The sequence below is a fragment of the Sciurus vulgaris genome (assembly GCF_902686455.1).
Source record: "Sciurus vulgaris genome assembly, chromosome: 5".
In the NCBI taxonomy this organism is placed as follows: Eukaryota; Metazoa; Chordata; class Mammalia; order Rodentia; family Sciuridae; genus Sciurus; species Sciurus vulgaris.
The window spans coordinates 154174936-154192263 of NC_136465.1; the positions used below are offsets into that span (position 1 = coordinate 154174936).

Sequence of the window (17328 nt, forward strand, 5' to 3'; positions counted from 1 at the left end):
TCACTAATACAAACTTAGAGCTAGAATTAGCCTCTTACCTCCCCAGTTTAGTGCTCCTTCCACTGAAGAGTCCTCTGATTAAGCAATACCACCCATTTGTCACATACCAGAAAGCAGAATTAGAGAGAACGGGAGACACGAGGGCTATGTTTTGATGGGTAGAGTCTATGGTTCCAGTGAGAGGCTCTGGGGAGCAGTAGGAAGAATGGGTTTGCTGGGGCGATTGGCAGGGGTTAGAGTTGGCATGAACAAGAGAGTACATCAACCCAAAATTTGCCTGGTTCCCCGTTTACCCTGGCAACCTAAAGAATAAGGACCGAGGGAGCAGGGTGTCCATGAGGGAGGGGAGGTTCATGCAACTAGAAGCTGGACTTTTCTTCTAGATTAATGAAAATACGTTTTGGTCTGGACCTGGGAAAGCTGCTGGAGGGCAGAGTAGAAAAACAAATTCAAAAGCCAAGACATCACCCATTTTATTCTTAACATTTCATGACTCACCTAAGGCGTGGGAAAATAATATCCACAGAACAGCCGCAGCTACAATAAGTAAACATTCTACATACCCAGTAATACTGATGGGGTGGTGCTGGGCCACGTCCATTGATTGGGACCTGGGAAAACAATGATATCACCATGATACGCTTATTAGGTTGCATCATGCTTTGGAGATAACTTGGTTTCTGAGATCGCTTCTTCATTTCAATGTCCGGGAAACATGAACTGAAACCCAGGGCCTATCCATGGTGGGAATTCCATGCTGCCCACATACGGAAGTGGAATTTTTAGAGTTCTGCTTTATCATGTTGTCCTCCTTTGTATGCAGATGAAGTTCAAAAACCATCAAAACTAAAGTATGGTAGTTGAAGTCAAGACAATGGTTACTTTTGTGGGTATGGTAGTCACTTTGAGAGGACGGGAGAGGGATTCCTGGTCTCAGTGATACTGGGCTCTTAAACTGTGTGCTGGTCACGTGGAAATGTTTAATTTGTGCAAATTTGTTGAGCTATGCACCTATGCATGGGGTTCCTTTCTATATGCTTGTTATAGTCCAATAAAAACACTGTGTTATGCCAAATGCTGTCCTTGTGGGCAACCATTTCTTACCATGGAGGTCTTAGAAACAAAACTAAATGCAGATCATTGAAATTATGTGATAATACTAGAGTGAGCATATAGATGATTGATCCAGAATATATTTCTGTTATCTTAAAATAGGCAACCATCAAATTGAAAATATAAATTTTAAAAAATATGGTAGAATGTTCACAACTCTCCAGGAGCCTTGGAAACTGGTTGAGAAAAACTGAAGTATTATGACAATTTAGGATCACAGTGAAAGGTGATCACAAATCCACTCACATCTCTCCACTTCTATTGCCCTCTGTCTAGTTCAAGTGCCCACATCTCTGGCCTGGGCTGTAGCAATATCCTCTCACTCTTGCCCTATGTAATAATCCATTGCCACTTAGTAGAAGCTGATAGATTTAAAACATGGCTCAGACTACTGCCCAGCCTAAAGCCTTTCAAAGACTTCCTGGTACTCTTAGTCTTACAGTTCAAGTCCTCTTCCACAACCTGCCATGCCTATCATTGACTAGCCCTTGCCTGCCTGTCTGACCAACCTCCCCTTCTCCTTCCCTGGCTCGCCAGTCTCCACCCCTCTGGCTCGTTGTTCTCCCAGCATGCCACACTGGTCTGTGCTTAGAGATTTTACGCGTGCACTTCCACCTGAAATATGGCCCTCCCAGATCTTTGAATTGCTGGCTCCCTCTCATTCTTTAGGTCTCAGCTCAAATGTCCTCTCTTCAAGTAATCCGTCCCATCCATTCTTTATCCCATTGTCTTACTTTCTTTTTTTCATTGTACCCAAAGTCATCTGTTCATATAGTTATTGGCTAACCCAGAAGCCCCAAGAGGGCAAGTATCTTATCTAGTATCCATGGTTTATGCCAGTTAGAGCCCCCCAGCAAGCAGAAGATAGCTCTCTTGAAAGAGTTTAACTAAAAGGAATATTAGCAGAAGGACCATGTACAGAAATATGGGCAGGGTTAAGGGAACCAAGGAGACATAGTGAGGGCATAGTATCTACGGAAAGTCATCCCCACCTCTAGGCCTGGAGGAGCAAGAAGATGCAGCTGTACTAGTCTGCTTTTCATTGCTATGACAAAACACCTGAGGGTAGGAAACTTCATAAGAGAAAGATTTGTTTTGGCTGGTTCTGGAGATTAAAAGGTTCAGGCTGATTCTGTTGATGTTCTGTTTGCCAGGAGAGTCTAGAGATGGCAAATGGTATCCCATGGTAAGAGACAGGGAGGATGTGTCTGTGTGTATGTGTGTGTGTGTGTATATCGCTACCAGTGTTCCATCATGAATCAAAATGCAGTCTGTAAAAATAAAAAAGATTTTAATAATAAAAATAAATAAATAAATAAAAAGAAAAGAAAAAGACCAATACTATCAATGTTCTAGGGAGTAGGTTCCATGTGTAACAACTGGCACATCAGGTTAGACTCTGTGCATGGTAGGAGGTTGGCAAAGAAATCAAGGCATTCTAACCAGGATGCTGGCATCGGTATCATCTCAGAGGGCCATTAGGAAGTAATAAATCAGTATTTCCTGTGATAGACAGATACTCTGGAATCTGGAAAAAAAAAAAGAAGAAGGTGGTTCTACTCTTATCTAAGCCTAACCACCTCTCTAAGGCCCCACTCTAAATACCGTCGTTGCATTAAGTTTCCATCTTCTTCGTACCTCACACTGGGGGTTGAGTTTCAACACATGGACCCTTGGGAGACACACTCAAATCACATTCAAGCCATAGAGGAATTGTGTTTGGAGATGGTAAGAGCTGGGGCTACTCATCACAGCCATGGGGAAGCAGGGGGTAAGGGAGTCAAGAGCCCCTGGCCTAGCTTCTTTCCCCGCTTAGCCCCCTAATGGTGCTTCCTGGCCAAAGCCAACTGAAAGCCACAAGGCAAGGGAGCCTGGGTGATGTGGTCCATAGGTGTCGGCTTTCTGGGGCAAGGACAGAACAGGGAAGGCAGTGGAGCCGGATGGAAGCAAACCAAGTATAACGAGCCCAGTGCCCGGCACATGGTGGACACTCAACATATGCTGAGTGAATGAATGGACGACTGACTGGGTGAACTAAGAAAATCGAAGAGAAAGACAAAGAGATACCAAAGGAATGAACATATAAGAAGTTCCTGTGATGTGCTGGGCAGACATCCTTGATTAACAACCTTGTTTAATCTGCACAGAAATTCTGCAAGATGCATTACTGTCCTCATTCCTTGAAAATCCTGAGACCTTAGAGGGGAATGTACTCTGCTAAGGAGAAACCGTGGAGTCGGGACAAGGACTGAGGTGCAGTTTTTCCAGTGTCACCCTGAACGTACCGTGCGTGCTTTTGCGCCTACGGCCGCCCAGGCGCTACGTCCCACCTGCTGGAGTGTCCTGCAGTCTGCTGAAACCCCACTACCTCTGCCCTGCTCACACTCCTCTTTACACGCGGTGCAGAGGCACCACGGCCGGGGGCATCTTTCTCTCCTCTGAATATTACAGCTACGACTACATGTCATTCAGTTTCCAATTACCATCTATTTCTTCATAATGCAATTATTTGAGAGCATCTCAGTTCCCTGCAATTTGGAAGCAGGGATTTTTTTTTCTTTATTTGCCTCTTTCCAGTGCTTTGCATCTCTAGCACCTAATAGGTAACAAATACATATTTGTTAGTTTGCCTATAACCCTGAATTAAATTACTTATTTTCAACTTCTTTTGTTGTTTGAGAAAAGTCTCCTCAATAATACATCTCTATACATACTACATAGCTGTATCTTTTTCTCGTTTAATGTTGAGTCAAGAGTATTTTTATATTATCCTTTCTTTGTAAATAGTATTTTTTAATGGTGGTCTAATAGTCCATCCAATGGATGTACTGAAATTTACTTTAAACCATATTCGATTGCTGGACATTCGGATGTATTGCGTGCCCCTTCTCTTCAATGTCAATGTTGTTCTAAAGTTTTGGAGCTGCATTTCTTTCAATGGAATCACTTCTGTAAGAGCCTATCCTTAGGGAATGCTTTAGGAGAATGATTAGACTTGATTCAAATAGCTTTAGCTTTGAGAATATAGTTTGTTTTGTGATCCATCTTGTTATAGAAGTGTTGACATAACAGTGTCTTCTGGTATATGCAGATGGATGAATACCTTTGGGAAACCCACCCACCCATCCACCCATCCATCCATCCACCCACCTATTACCCTTCCATCCACCCATCCATTCACTCCTTTAACTCTACACTTCGCAGGAGCCTTAGTGGGGAATGTGGCAGTCTGGGGGAGACTAGTGGTCTTCTCTGAAGATGGAACATTTCCCTGTCTTCAATGCAGTCCTTGTCCTTTGGTAACCAAGAGTTGAGCACCAAAGTCCTCATGCCTGTCCCAGCTCCAGACCAAGACCACCTAGATTCCATTGTTATGAGACTGATCACCTGGCTGGACAGCAGAGCCACTTTTGAGGGACAAAATTGAAATGACACCTTTAATTAAAACCTTTATTTAAAACACCAAACTTCCCTCTCCAGACTCAGGAAATCCCCGGTTCTATTCCTGAAACTGTCTGAAAGCATAGGAGGGGGATGTGGGAGGTGAACTATAATGAGTGAGAGTCAGTGTATGTTTGGACCAGAACCTTGTGCTGCTCGTTTTATAAGCATAAGGCATTGACTAAGAGTGGGGGGAATCTGGGGCCAGATTGCCTGGTGGCAGACTCAGGTCCCTACTCCAGGTCTTCATGGCTGTGCGACCAGAGCAAGTGACTTCACTTCTCTTCCTTATTTCATCTGCAAAGTGAGGTAAGGGTCACACCTGCCTCACAAAGTTGTTGCAAGACCTAAACCCCTCACAGGTGAGGACTGAATTGGTAAGGCAAGCAAATAGGGCCTGACGCATAGTAGGTGCATTACATTTTACGATTACCATTCCTCATCTCTTTTTTAGACTGATTTAACTTAGTTTCCACCCCAACTCTAGGAGATAGATCGGGGTTGAAAGTCGTCAGCCTGTAGATTGAACTTGGCCTGCAGATGTGTTTTGTTTGGCCCACAGATTTTTCTTTTATTTAAGCCAACAATTAAAACTGAAGTTTTATATAAAAATCTGGATTTCTGACTCTTCTTGAAAAGTCCTCATTGGCAGCAACCAGCCTGAGCTTAGTACCTCTAACTTCTCTAGATGGGGCTGCACCTTGGGGGATGTGCTGCAGAACAGAGGGGGTGATAGATGAGGCGAGTGAGAGACACCCCAGCTAATCGTTGCTTCAAGTGATGATCCCCATCATTTAAGAAGTCCCAGGTCGGGTAGTGCCAGGTTCCGTACAGAGGCACAAAACTTGTCAAGAAGCACTGCTTCCCTGCCGTGATGCTGCCACCTGTCTCCTCTGACATCTTCAGCAGGTCAGCTTAGATGTCCCTTCTCACATCTACCAGTGTCTCCAATGGTTCACATGTCACATGCAGACACATGGGCAGAAAAGAAGAGCAAGTCTTCCCACTGGTGCTGTTTTCTTTTTTTAATTATTATTATTAATTAATTTTTTTTATTTTTACAGACTGCATTTTGATTCATTGTACACAAATGGGGTACATCTTTTTGTTTCTATGGTTGTGCACCATGTGGATTCATCCATTCGTGTAATCACACATGTACCCAGGGTAATGATGTCTGTCTCAGTCCACCATCTTTCATAGTCCCCCTCCCTCTCATTTCCCTCTACGTAATCTAAAGTTTCTCCATTTGTCTGTCACCCCCCTCCCCCCACCCCCTCATTATATATCATCATACACTTAGCAGGGAAAACATTCCTCCTTTGGTTTTTTGGGATTGGTTTATTTCACTTAGCATAATATTCTCCAATTCCATCCATTTATCTGCAAATGCCATAATATTATTCTTCTTTATGGCTGAATAATATTCCATTGTGTATTTATTCCACAGTTTCTTTATCCGTTCATCTGTTGAAGGGCATCTAGGTTAGTTCCACAATCTAGCTATTACCATTTGAGCTGCTATAAACACTGATGTGGCTGCATTACTGTAGTATGCTAAAAGGAGCCAAAAACATACAATGGAGAAAAGATAGCCTGTTCAACAAATGGTGCTAGCATAACTGGAAGTCCATATGCAGTAAAATGAAATGAAACCTCATCTCTCACCCTGCACAAAACTCAACTCAAAATGGATCAAGGACTTAGGAATTAGACCAAATAGAAGACAAAGTAGGCCTGAATCTTCATCATGTTGGCTTAGAATCAGACTTCCTTAACAAGACTCCCAAAGCACAAGAAATCAAAGCAAGAATCAATAAATGGGATGGATTCAAACTAAAAAGCTGTTTCTCAGCAAAGGATACAATCAATAATGTGAAGAGAGAGCCTATGGAGTGGGAGAAAATCTTTTCCACATGCACTTCAGATAGAGCACTAATCTCCAAAATTTATAAAGAACTTAAGAAACTTTACACCAAAAATACAAAGAACCCAATCAATAAATGGGCCAAGGAACTGGACAGACATTTGACAGAAGAAGATATACAGGCAATTAATAAATATATGAAAAAGTGCTCAACCTCTCTATAATTCGAGAAATGCAAATTGAAACAACTCTAAGATTTCATCTTACTCCAATTAGAATGGCTATTATCAAGAACACAAGCAATGATAGATGTTGGCGTGGATGTGGGGAAAAAGATGCTGTCTTCTTATAAGGGAAACCCTTTTTAAAAAACCCAAATCTCAGCCAGTTCTGTCCTGACTTCACTATTGGCCAACATTGGCTCATTGGCCAGGACCCTTGTTGCAGGAGAGCAGAGGAGAGCTTGTCTCCCACTTTCTGCTGCTCTAAGAGGGAAGGCAAGAAGAAGAAGAAGAGGCAAGGGCAGGGAACAGGCCGCCACGCTGTCAGGTGCAGCTCACCCAGGACGGCTGAAGAGCACATCCCGCTTCCTCTACTTCCTGAGCACCTTAGCTGCGAAGCAGCCACTCAACTCCTGGTTCCTAAGGGAGATATTATTGTCTCTATTTTACAAATAAACTAATAGTCATAGAAAATACATAATTTGTCCAATACAACCAATAATTGCTTAGAAGTATGCCCGCCATGTAGCAAGACTTTAACAAACCATAGTTACTAAATCTCTGTCTTAGGAGAGGTTTCAGGCATGATTAGCTTAGGTAGTTTGTTTTAAAAGATCACTTTAGAGCTAAGGGGTTAGCTCAGAGGTACAGCACTTGTCTCACAGGTACAAGGACTTGGTTGGATCCCCAGCATCACAATAAAATAAAGTTGCATGTGGTTTTAATGTGGCTAATAAGGCCTAATTAGCCCAGCCCCAAATTTAAAAAAAAAAATCATTTTGAGTTCTTTAGAAAGGTTGACTGTGTTATTTAGAATCTGAAATTCAATTGGGATATTTACTCCTACAGAGATATCTGTAGCACCAAGCAATAGTTATGGTATCTCCAGGTGCACACGTAAGATGCTGTTTAGGAAGCTGCACAGAGACGTGGGCACTACCCGACAGGTATTTGCTATGTCTGAATGTGTCTCCCAAAATTCATGTGTTGAAATGTAATCACCAGTGTGACCGTATTAAGAGACGGGGCCTTCGGGAGGTATTAAGCCTCCAGCATGAAGGTGGAGATCTCATGAACAGGGTTAGCAATTTTATGAAAGATTTGGGAGGAACTAGACTTTGCACCTTTTTGTTCTTCTGTCCCTTCTGCAATGCGAGGATTCACTGTTCAAGATTCCATCTTGGAAGCAAAGACCCAGCCCTCATCAGACACTAACCCTGCCAACACCTTGAATCTTGGACTTCCCAGCCTCCAGAACTTTGAAAAATAAATTTTTATTTTTATGTATTAGTCAGTCTCAGGTATTTTTTTTATAGCAGCACAAATGGATGAAGACAATACTCAAGACCCAGTGAGGGGTTTCGTGGTGGAAAAACCATCTTGATTGATCAATGAAACATGATGGTTACTGCTTCTTCCTGTTCTTTCTCAACCATAGTTCATGAGCTACTTTTAGAATAAGCAGGTTGGAGCCCAGCTCTTCACTAATCCCCTGACATAATCTTTCTAAAACTCTCAGCAGCAAGTGAAGACCCCACTTTTTCCACACCTCTGAGGTCTCTTTCAGGATCCTTCATCCTTTGCCTTTGCTCTCCCTGGTAATTTCCCAGGCTGAGTCATTCACTGACTATCTGGCCATCTCCTGGGGGAGCCAAATAGTTTGAAACATTCACAGTGACTCATGTGTCCTCACCAGTTTTTTAATTTATTTTTTTTGTGGATGTAACGCGTGCGCACATACACGTGTGCGCCCTAAAAAGGAGTCTCTATATCCTCAGTTATATAATACCAAATCTCCCTGTTCTCAGCACATGTCTTCACTTGCATTTTAGTTTACTACTTCACCCAACTGAAGCAAAGACCTAACTATTTAATCTTCAACCAACTCCCAGGTTTAGCTGAGAGTGTCCAATTCAGCATTCAGTCACACAAGGCTTCAGAATTCCTTAATGAGAAAAGCAAGCTGTTATCATTACTGTTCTGTAAAAAGAAAACTCCCGGCCGCTTAGCACAGTGGATAGTGGCTTTGCTCCCTTCAAGTGTTCTGGCATCCAGGCCCTGCATCTGAAATCCCACAGTGACACTAACAGCTAGTGGCCAAACCTTTTTCATTATTTTAAAGCATCCTTGGAAATACAGGGTGCTCCAAAACCATGAGGAAAAAAAAAAGCAATGAAAGTAGCAATAGACGTAAGTGAGACCAGGGTGGACACCAGGGTGAAGACCCAGCACTAAGCTGCCAAAGGCTGGTTCTTCCCAGCTTGAGATCATTGCTTTGATTTTCCTAGGGCATACTGAAAGGAAAAAGAACATCTTTTTGCTTATCCTACGGCTGCCATTTTCTCTTAACAATGTCCTCCTTGAGGGCTTCATCTGGTCTTTGCTGAAAGCAGACCTAAGTCCAACAGGATGCCACTTTTGTGGAATATGCTAAGCCCTCGATCCGCAGCTTGGCACACCTTCCCAGCCTTATCTTGCTGGCCTTCTTCCACCTGCACTGCACCCTCTTAACAGACTCTAAAGTCCAGGCACACCTTACAAATGGTGCAGAGTTACCAACCAGGCCTAGATGTTTTAACCATCAGATCTCTGAACACGCTGTTCCCTTCCCAGAATGTCCCTCTCCACCTCTTCTCCCTGGAGAACTCCTCTGTATGCTTCAAGACCCAAGTCAAGCATCCATCCTCATAGCACCAGAACTTTCGATCCACCCCTGTACCTTGTGTGTGACTGTTCTAGCACTCTTGACCTTAACTTCAGTCTCCCTTATATCTTGAGTTTTAGGAGAGGAGGGATGCTCACTGTTTTTTGAGTCTCAGTACTTTATCTCATGAAAAGCGTTTACTAAATATTTGTTGATGAGTAAGAACATATTTTGAAATATTTATGTGTCTCATAAAAATGATGTGGTAATAGTGAAATAGGAAATAGAGAAACGTATAAAGAAGAAACTAAAACCTATCTGCAAACTTGCCAGAGTTAATCACTATTAAAAATTGAATTTTAGGGGTTGGGATTGTGGCTCAGTCATAGAGTGCTTGCCTAGCATGTATGTGTGAGACACTAGGTTCGATTCTCAGCACTACGTACAAATAAATAAAGGTTCATCGACAACAAATAAAAATATTTAAAAATTTTAATTTTAAGGGTGTGGTGGTGTGGGCTTAGTCCCAGTTACTTGAGAGGCTGAAGTGGGAGGATCACTTGGGCCCATGAATTCGAGGCCAGCCTGAAAAATATAGGGAGACCCCATTAAAAAAAAAAAAGAAAAAAAAAAAAACCTTTAAATTGTTTTCTCTCCAGGTATTTTTCAACATTTTACATTTTAAAAATAACAACTTTATTGATGTAATTTCTATGCCATACACATCACCCATTTAGTGTACAACTAATTCAATGATTTTGAGCATAGTCATAAAGGTGTACAACCATCACCACAACTAATTTCAGAACACTTTCATTCTCCAATCTCCATTAGCAATTGCTCTCATTCCCTCAACTTCACCCTTCCCCTCACTTATCTATTTTCTGCCTCTGTAGATCTGCTTTTTCTGGACATTTCACATAAATGGAATCATATAACATGCAGCCTTGTGTGCCTGACTTCTTTCACACCCCAATAATGTTTTCAAGGGTCTTTCATGTTATAGGCTATATCCATACTTTACTCCTTTTTGTGGTCAAATAATCTTTCCTTGCATGGAGATAACACATTTTGCTGATCTGTTCATCAGTTGATGGACATTTGGTTGTTTCTACTTTTTGGTTATAGTAATCAATACTGCTATGAACATTTGTGTGTGAGGTTTTGTATAGATACATTTTCATTTCTTTTTTTAAAAAAATTTTAGCTATAGACAAACAAAATATCTTTATTTTATTTATTTTTTAAAGTGGTGCTGGGAATTGAACCCAGTGCCTCATATGGGCCAGGTGAGTGTTCTACCACTGAGCCCCAGCCCCAGCCCCATTTTCTTTTCTTTTGAGTATACACCTAGATGTAGGATTGGTGGTCAAATCATAATTCTATGTTTGACCTTTTGAAGAATTTTTGATTTTTTTTTCAAAGCAGCTGAATCATTTTACATTCCCACCAAAGTGCACCCGGTTTCCAGATTCTATACATCCTCACCCATACTTATGATCATCTTATCTTTTTTTATTGTGACTGTGCTATGGCTTTGAAGTGGTATCTCACTGTGGTTTTGACTTGCATTTCCATAATGGCTAATGATGTTGAGCATCTTAATCATGAGTTTATTGGCCTTTTATATCTCTTCATTCTGATCTTATGGGGGAAACATCCAGACTTTCTCCATTAAATATACTGTTACCTGTGGGTTGTTTTTTTTTTTTTTTTTTTTAATCAGACTGAAGAAATTCCTTTTTACTCCTACTTTGTGGAGTTATTATTATTTTTTTAAAGGAAGAATTACTGGATTTTGTCAAATGCTCTTTCTGCATGTATTGAGATAATCATGTGGGTTTTGTCCTTTGTTCTATTAATATTGTATATTACATTAAATTTTTTTTAATGGTAAGTCAACCACCACTCTTGGGATAAATCTCACCTGGTCATGGTATATAATTCTTTCTATATGGGGCTGGATTTGGTTCACTATTTGTTGAGGATTTTGCATCTACATTTTTAAGGAATATGGGTTAGTCTGGAGTTTTATTATAATCTCCTTATCTTGTTTACATTTCAGTGTGGTACTATCCTCATAGAATAAGTTAGGAAATCTCCCCCCTGCCTTTTTTTTTTTTTTAAGAGTTTGTGAAGAATTGGCATTTATTCTTTAAAAATTGGTAGAATTCACCAGCAAGCCATCTGGAGCTGGGGTGTGTGTGTGTGTGTTTCGAAATTTCTGGTTGTTTTAAAATGAAGGTTTTATTGTTATTCAGGTATGTGAGGTCAATAGATCAGGAGATGATCACCATGAACAGTTCATTGCTCACAGAGGATCAGAAAGTGCCTCCCAAAAGCTACATGGAGAAATAACAGGGTCAATCAGGAGGCAAAAGGACCCAGGGGAAATGGAAGCTTTCTTGTGGTTTTTGAGGGAGAGAATGGCTGGGCAGGATAAGCAGGATTAGGACTGGCTAGTTTGAATGATTTGAGGGCATATTTTCAACACTTGAGCATAAGTGTTGTCTATAAATTATCTGGTACCTGGGCCTGGGGTGATTAGGACCTCAGAATAATAACCCAAATGGAAGAATCCAACAGAGGAGGCTGGGAAGGGGTGGGCTCTGGACTTTTTTAGTTTGCTGATGAAAGCTGCACTCAGAAGATTCTTCTAGGAGTTGGCTAGCCTGAGGTTTCCCTTCCCAGGACCCCCAAGTCTCCAGGTTTCAAAGCACCAGAGATACATAAAGCAAAAAGGCATGACTGATGCACTAATTCTCCCTCTGTTGTTGGTCTGTTTGCATTCCTTCCTGATTCTGTTTCTTCTGACTCCGTTTCAGTGGTGTGCATCTTTGCAGGAATTTATTAATTTCATCTCTATCTGATGTGTTGGTCAACAGTCGCTCAGACTATTTCCTTACTCACACTATTTCTTTTTTAGTTTTCTGAGGTTAATGAGAAGGACCCTCTTTTCTCTCCTAATTTTAGAAATTTGATTTCCTCTTTTCCCCTGGGCCAGTCTTGCTAGGTGTTTTGTCCATGTTGATCATTTCAAGGAATCGGCTTCTGGTTTTATTGATTTTCTCTATTATTCCTTCTCTTTCATTGATCTCCACTCTGTTCTTATTGCCTTCTGCTTGCTTTGGGATTTATTTCGCTCTGCTTTCTCCGATGTTTTAAGGAGGAAGGTAGGGTTGCAGTTTTTGCCACTTCTCTCAAGTTTTTCTTCCTTTTACAGGTAGTCATTGACAGCTATCAGTTCCCCTGCAGGCGTAATTTGAGTCGCATCCCATAAGTTTTCATATGTTGGGCTTTCCTTCTCATTCATCTCAAAGTATTTTCTAATTTTCCTTATGATTTTTTTTCTTTGACCCATTTGTTACTTAAAAATGTGTTGATTTCCAACATATTTATGGACTTTCTAGAATTTTTCCTGTTATAGATGTTTGATTTTATCCCACCGTGGCCAGAGAATATGCTGGGCATGGTCTCAATCCTTTTCGAATTTATTGAGACTAATGTATCATCTATCCTGGAGAGGGTTCCTTGTGCGCTTGAGAAGAACATGTATTCTGCAGTTGTTGACTGAAACGTGTTAAAGGTGTCTGTGGGTCAGATTGGCTCACGGTGTTGTTCAAGTCTTCTATTTGGTTGTTGGCCTTCTGCCTAGTTCTATTAACTATTGAAGTAGGTATTGAAACTACTTGTTTTGAATTGTCTAGTTCTTCATTCAGTTCTGTTAGTTTTTGCTTTATGTGTTTTGGTCTCTGTTGTTAAGTGCAGATATGTTTATAATTGTTATATCTTCCTGATGGCTTGATCCTGTTACCATTGTAAAATCTCCCTCTTATCTCTAGTAACATTTTTTAAAAAATCTATGTCTGATATTAGTATAGCCACTCTAGCTTTCCTGTGGTTGTTGCTTGCATGGTATATCTTTTTCTATCCTGTTACTTTTAACCTATTTGCATCTTTGATGCTAATGTGTCTCTTATACTCAGCAAATAGTTGCATCTTATTTTTTTCTATCCTGTCTGATAAATTTTTGACTTCTGTTGTATTACTACATTAATTCATATTTACTGTTATTCTGGTTATGCTGGATTTGTGTCTGCCATTTTTCTTTTTGTTTTTACTATCTCATTTCTTCTTGATTTTTCTATGTTCCTGTGCTGTTTTCTTTTTTGTTAAGTGGCTATTTCTACTGTGACATTTTAATTCCTTTAATGATTTTTTTTGCACTGCATTTTTTAGTAATTAGTGGTTTCTCTGAGTCTTACCATCTCAGTTTATAAGAATTGACTTCAGATTTATATTAATTTAATAATAGCAAAGTACAGAAATTTTATTCCTAATAATTCTATTCCCTCTTCCTCTTTTTGGTACTATTATAGTTTTACATATATATTATATATAGATTATGGTAGAAATTCAGCAATGTATTATTATAATTATTACTTTCTATCATTTTACATCTTTTTAAAAATAAAAAGAATAATATATAATATTATAATATAGGAATATATTTACAGAGTTTGTTACACTAACCTTATTTATTCTGGCTCTCTTTGTTTATTCTATTTTATTTTAGTTAACTTCTGGTGTAATTTCCTTATTCCAGTACAACTTTGCTCCCATCCAGTTGCTCTATGTTGTTACCATTAAATGTATTACGTTTCTGTATGTCAGACCCATCAGTACAATTACATGCTTTTATATTATTTTCTGTAATTGTTTTTAAAATAAGTGAAGAGAATAAGGGTAAAGAAATATGTATTTATACTCTTTTAATTAGCCATACAATTACCTTTACTGGTACTCTGTATTGTGTGGGTGTATGTGTGTACTTATAATCAAATTATAATCTCTACAGTCACTGACTCACTTTTAGCTTGAATAACTCTGTAATGTTTCTCTTGAGATGAGCCTATATCATTTCATAGAGTCTTTATTTTACTTAATAATGTATCCTGTTAATTCCTATGGAATAAAAAAACCCACAGCTTATGTCTCCATAATATTAGGATGACGACTATCTGTTGTCCTAAGTGGTTTTTTGCAAGTTTTCCTTATTACAAACGAAGTAATAATGAACAATTATACATATTTGGAAAACATTTAATTTATTATTATTATTATTATTATTATTGAGACAGAGTCTCACTAGATTGCTCAGTTGGGTCTCAAACTCCAGGGCTTCAGGGATTCTCCTGCCTCAGCCTCCAAATGCTGGTACTACGAGCACACACCCTGAACCTTAGCTAAACATTTTTTTAAAAAGTGCTCAAGTAATCTGAGAACACATTGATATCTAAACCCATTCAAACAATACAAGGTCCCATTCCAGATCTGCTCCCTGGAGGTCCCTCTCCCATTCCCAAGCGTCCTGGGTTTCTTGTCTTGCTGCCTGTGCCTTCTCATACAGGAGGGGCCGGAGGGGGAGAAGTTTCTTTTTCTTTGTTTTGGTACTGGTTTTAGTCTAACCTCTGTGGCAGCACCTGGTTTGCCCTGTCTCTTACCTTGTTTCTTCACTTAATAACTTGTCTAGGGGACCTTTCCAAGTCATAGTTTGAAAGCATTCTTTTTTAAAATTGTCACTCAGAGTCCCAAGTCCCCGTTAACAGGTATTTGTTGCTACCCTTCTGTTTCAGACCCTGGGGGTTCGGAGACTGTGTTCTCACGGAGTTTCACTACACAGTATGGATGTTTCCAATGTTTCATTCCCATTTTGGTGAATCTGTAGGTTTTTCCCCAAGGGCAGAGACTTACAAGAGGAATTACTGAGTCAGAAGTCTCTTGACATGTATCATGAAATTGCTTTCCAGGAAGTGGGAATACTTCCTACTCCCTGGAGGAGCATGAGAGGACTTGCTTGCTAATGTAGTAGATGGTAAATTTCAGTTTTAACTTGCATTTTTTTATATTACTGCTGAGATTGCATGTTCTTCCATGTTTATTGGATAATTGTATTCTCTCTATGGAGTGTTAAATTTCTTTTTCTTCTGTCCATTTTCTAATAAGGTCTATTTTTATGTTTTCTTATTTATTTGCAAGCAATATGGTGTGCATATTTTTCTTTTGTAGTCTTTTTTGAAAATACCCTTTACGATTAGCTTTTTGCATCTAATTTTTTTCTAACTCTTTGATGGGTTTTTTTTAAAGGTTTCATTTTAATGAAATCAAAGCATTCATTTTTTCCCCTCCGTTGCTGTTTCCTTTAGTACATTTGTGCATTTCAAAATCAAGATAAATAATAATGCATTGACCTAGTTATTGGTTTCATTTTTATTTATTATTTATTTTTTAGACATTTTTTAGTTGTAGATGGCACAATATCTTTATTTTATTTATTTTTATGTGGTGCTGAGGATCGAACCCAGTGCCTCACACATGCTAGGCAGGCACTCTACCACTGAGCCCCAGCCCCAGCCCTTGGTTTCATTTTTAACATAAAACTTTTATTTTTATATATATATTTATTTTGGGCACATCTGCGTGTACCTTGTTGCTCTGCCACATGACAGCTCTGGTCTTCATTGTACCCTAGGTATTTATTTATTTTTGAGACAGTCTTTTTTAAAAATACATTTTTATTACTTGTCGATAGACCTTTTATTTATTTTTATTTATTGATATGTGGTGCTGAGAATCAAACCCAGTGCCTCACACATTAGGCAAATGCTCTACCACTGAGCCACAACCCCAACCCCAACATAAAACTTGCAAATCCATGTGAAAAAAATGTATTGTGGGGAGTAAAGAATGACTTAATTTTATTATTTTCCCTCAAAATATTAGAATAACTATTCCTCTGTCTGTCGCATCTGATGCCATGGGGCTGTGTCTCCATTTATCCATGTGAAGCATTTCTCTTTCTTTACAGTTTTTGCCTTCATTACTGATTTCACTCCTATTTTATGTGCTCCATAGACACCCACATTAGTTTGTTCAATATCGTCCTTGAATAATATATACATTCATTTAAAATGCACTGTTTGTAGCATGTGCTCAAAATGTACAGTCAGTGGTAAACTCCCACAGATTATTCTTTTCTTACTGCTCTGTTTTTCTAGGTGCTATACTTTGGGCCTTAAGTGTCTTAAGTGTGGAAGGCTTGGTCCCCAGATGGTGAGTTACTGGGAGGTGGTGGAACCTTTAAGAAGTGGGGCCAGGTGGAAGGAAGTTAGGTTGCTGGGGGTGCTGAAAAGGATGTTGGAACCCTATCCCATTCCTCTCTCTGCTTCCCAGCAGCCATGAGGAGAACATGTACTCCCACCATGATGTACTGCAGTGCCACAGGCTCAGAGCAACAGGGACAAGCAGCCATGGACTGCCATCTCTGACACGGTGAGCCAACATAAATTTCCCCCTTTTGAAAATTGACTGTCTCAAGTACTTTGTCACACCGATGACATAATACACTATGGTGTGTTTTTTTTGTTTATCTTCAAATAATGCCTTTTTTGGTTTAACTGTCTTCACTATTTTATTTCTGTGGTTACCTTTATTATTTCTTTCCCTTATACTTTTCACTGGGCTGACTCATCTCTCCCACCCTGACTTCACAAAATTAAGAGTTTAGCTTATTCTCACCGCATGACCTATAATCCCACAGTCTCAGGAGGCTGAGGCAGGAGGACTGGGAGTTCAAAGCCAGCCTCAGCAACCACGAGGTGCTAAGCAACTCAGTGAGACCCTGTCTCTAAATAAAATACCAGATAGAACTGGGGATGTGGCTCAGTGATTGAGCACCCCTGGGTTGTTCAATCCCTAGTACAAAAATATTTTTTTAAAAAGGTTTTAGCTTATTCTTTTTCAATTCCTTGTTTTCTAACAAATGTATTTAAAACTATAAACTCTTTTTTGGCATTTGTGTATCATAGTTTTTTTACATAGAGTATTCAATATTGCTCAATTTTTTTTTTTTTTTAACCACTGTACCAGGCAATGTTGCTCAATTCTAAGCAAGATTTTAATGTTTCTTGTAGTTTCTGCTTCAATCTGGGGGTTACTTTAGTAGAGTATATTTTGATTTTCAGAATAAACTCAAAATAAAA

At 39.6% G+C, this 17328-nt stretch overlaps 1 protein-coding gene across 1 annotated transcript in view; it reads left to right on the forward strand.

The window, feature by feature from the left end:
* CRADD (CARD and death domain containing adaptor protein) overlaps nt 1-17328 on the forward strand; it is a 249886-nt gene that overhangs the window by 37273 nt on the left and 195285 nt on the right. Inside the window, exon 2 of the mRNA XM_079142829.1 lies at nt 16520-16618. The gene's annotated coding sequence lies outside the window, so the exon portion shown is untranslated. The remainder of the gene's footprint in view (nt 1-16519; nt 16619-17328) is intronic.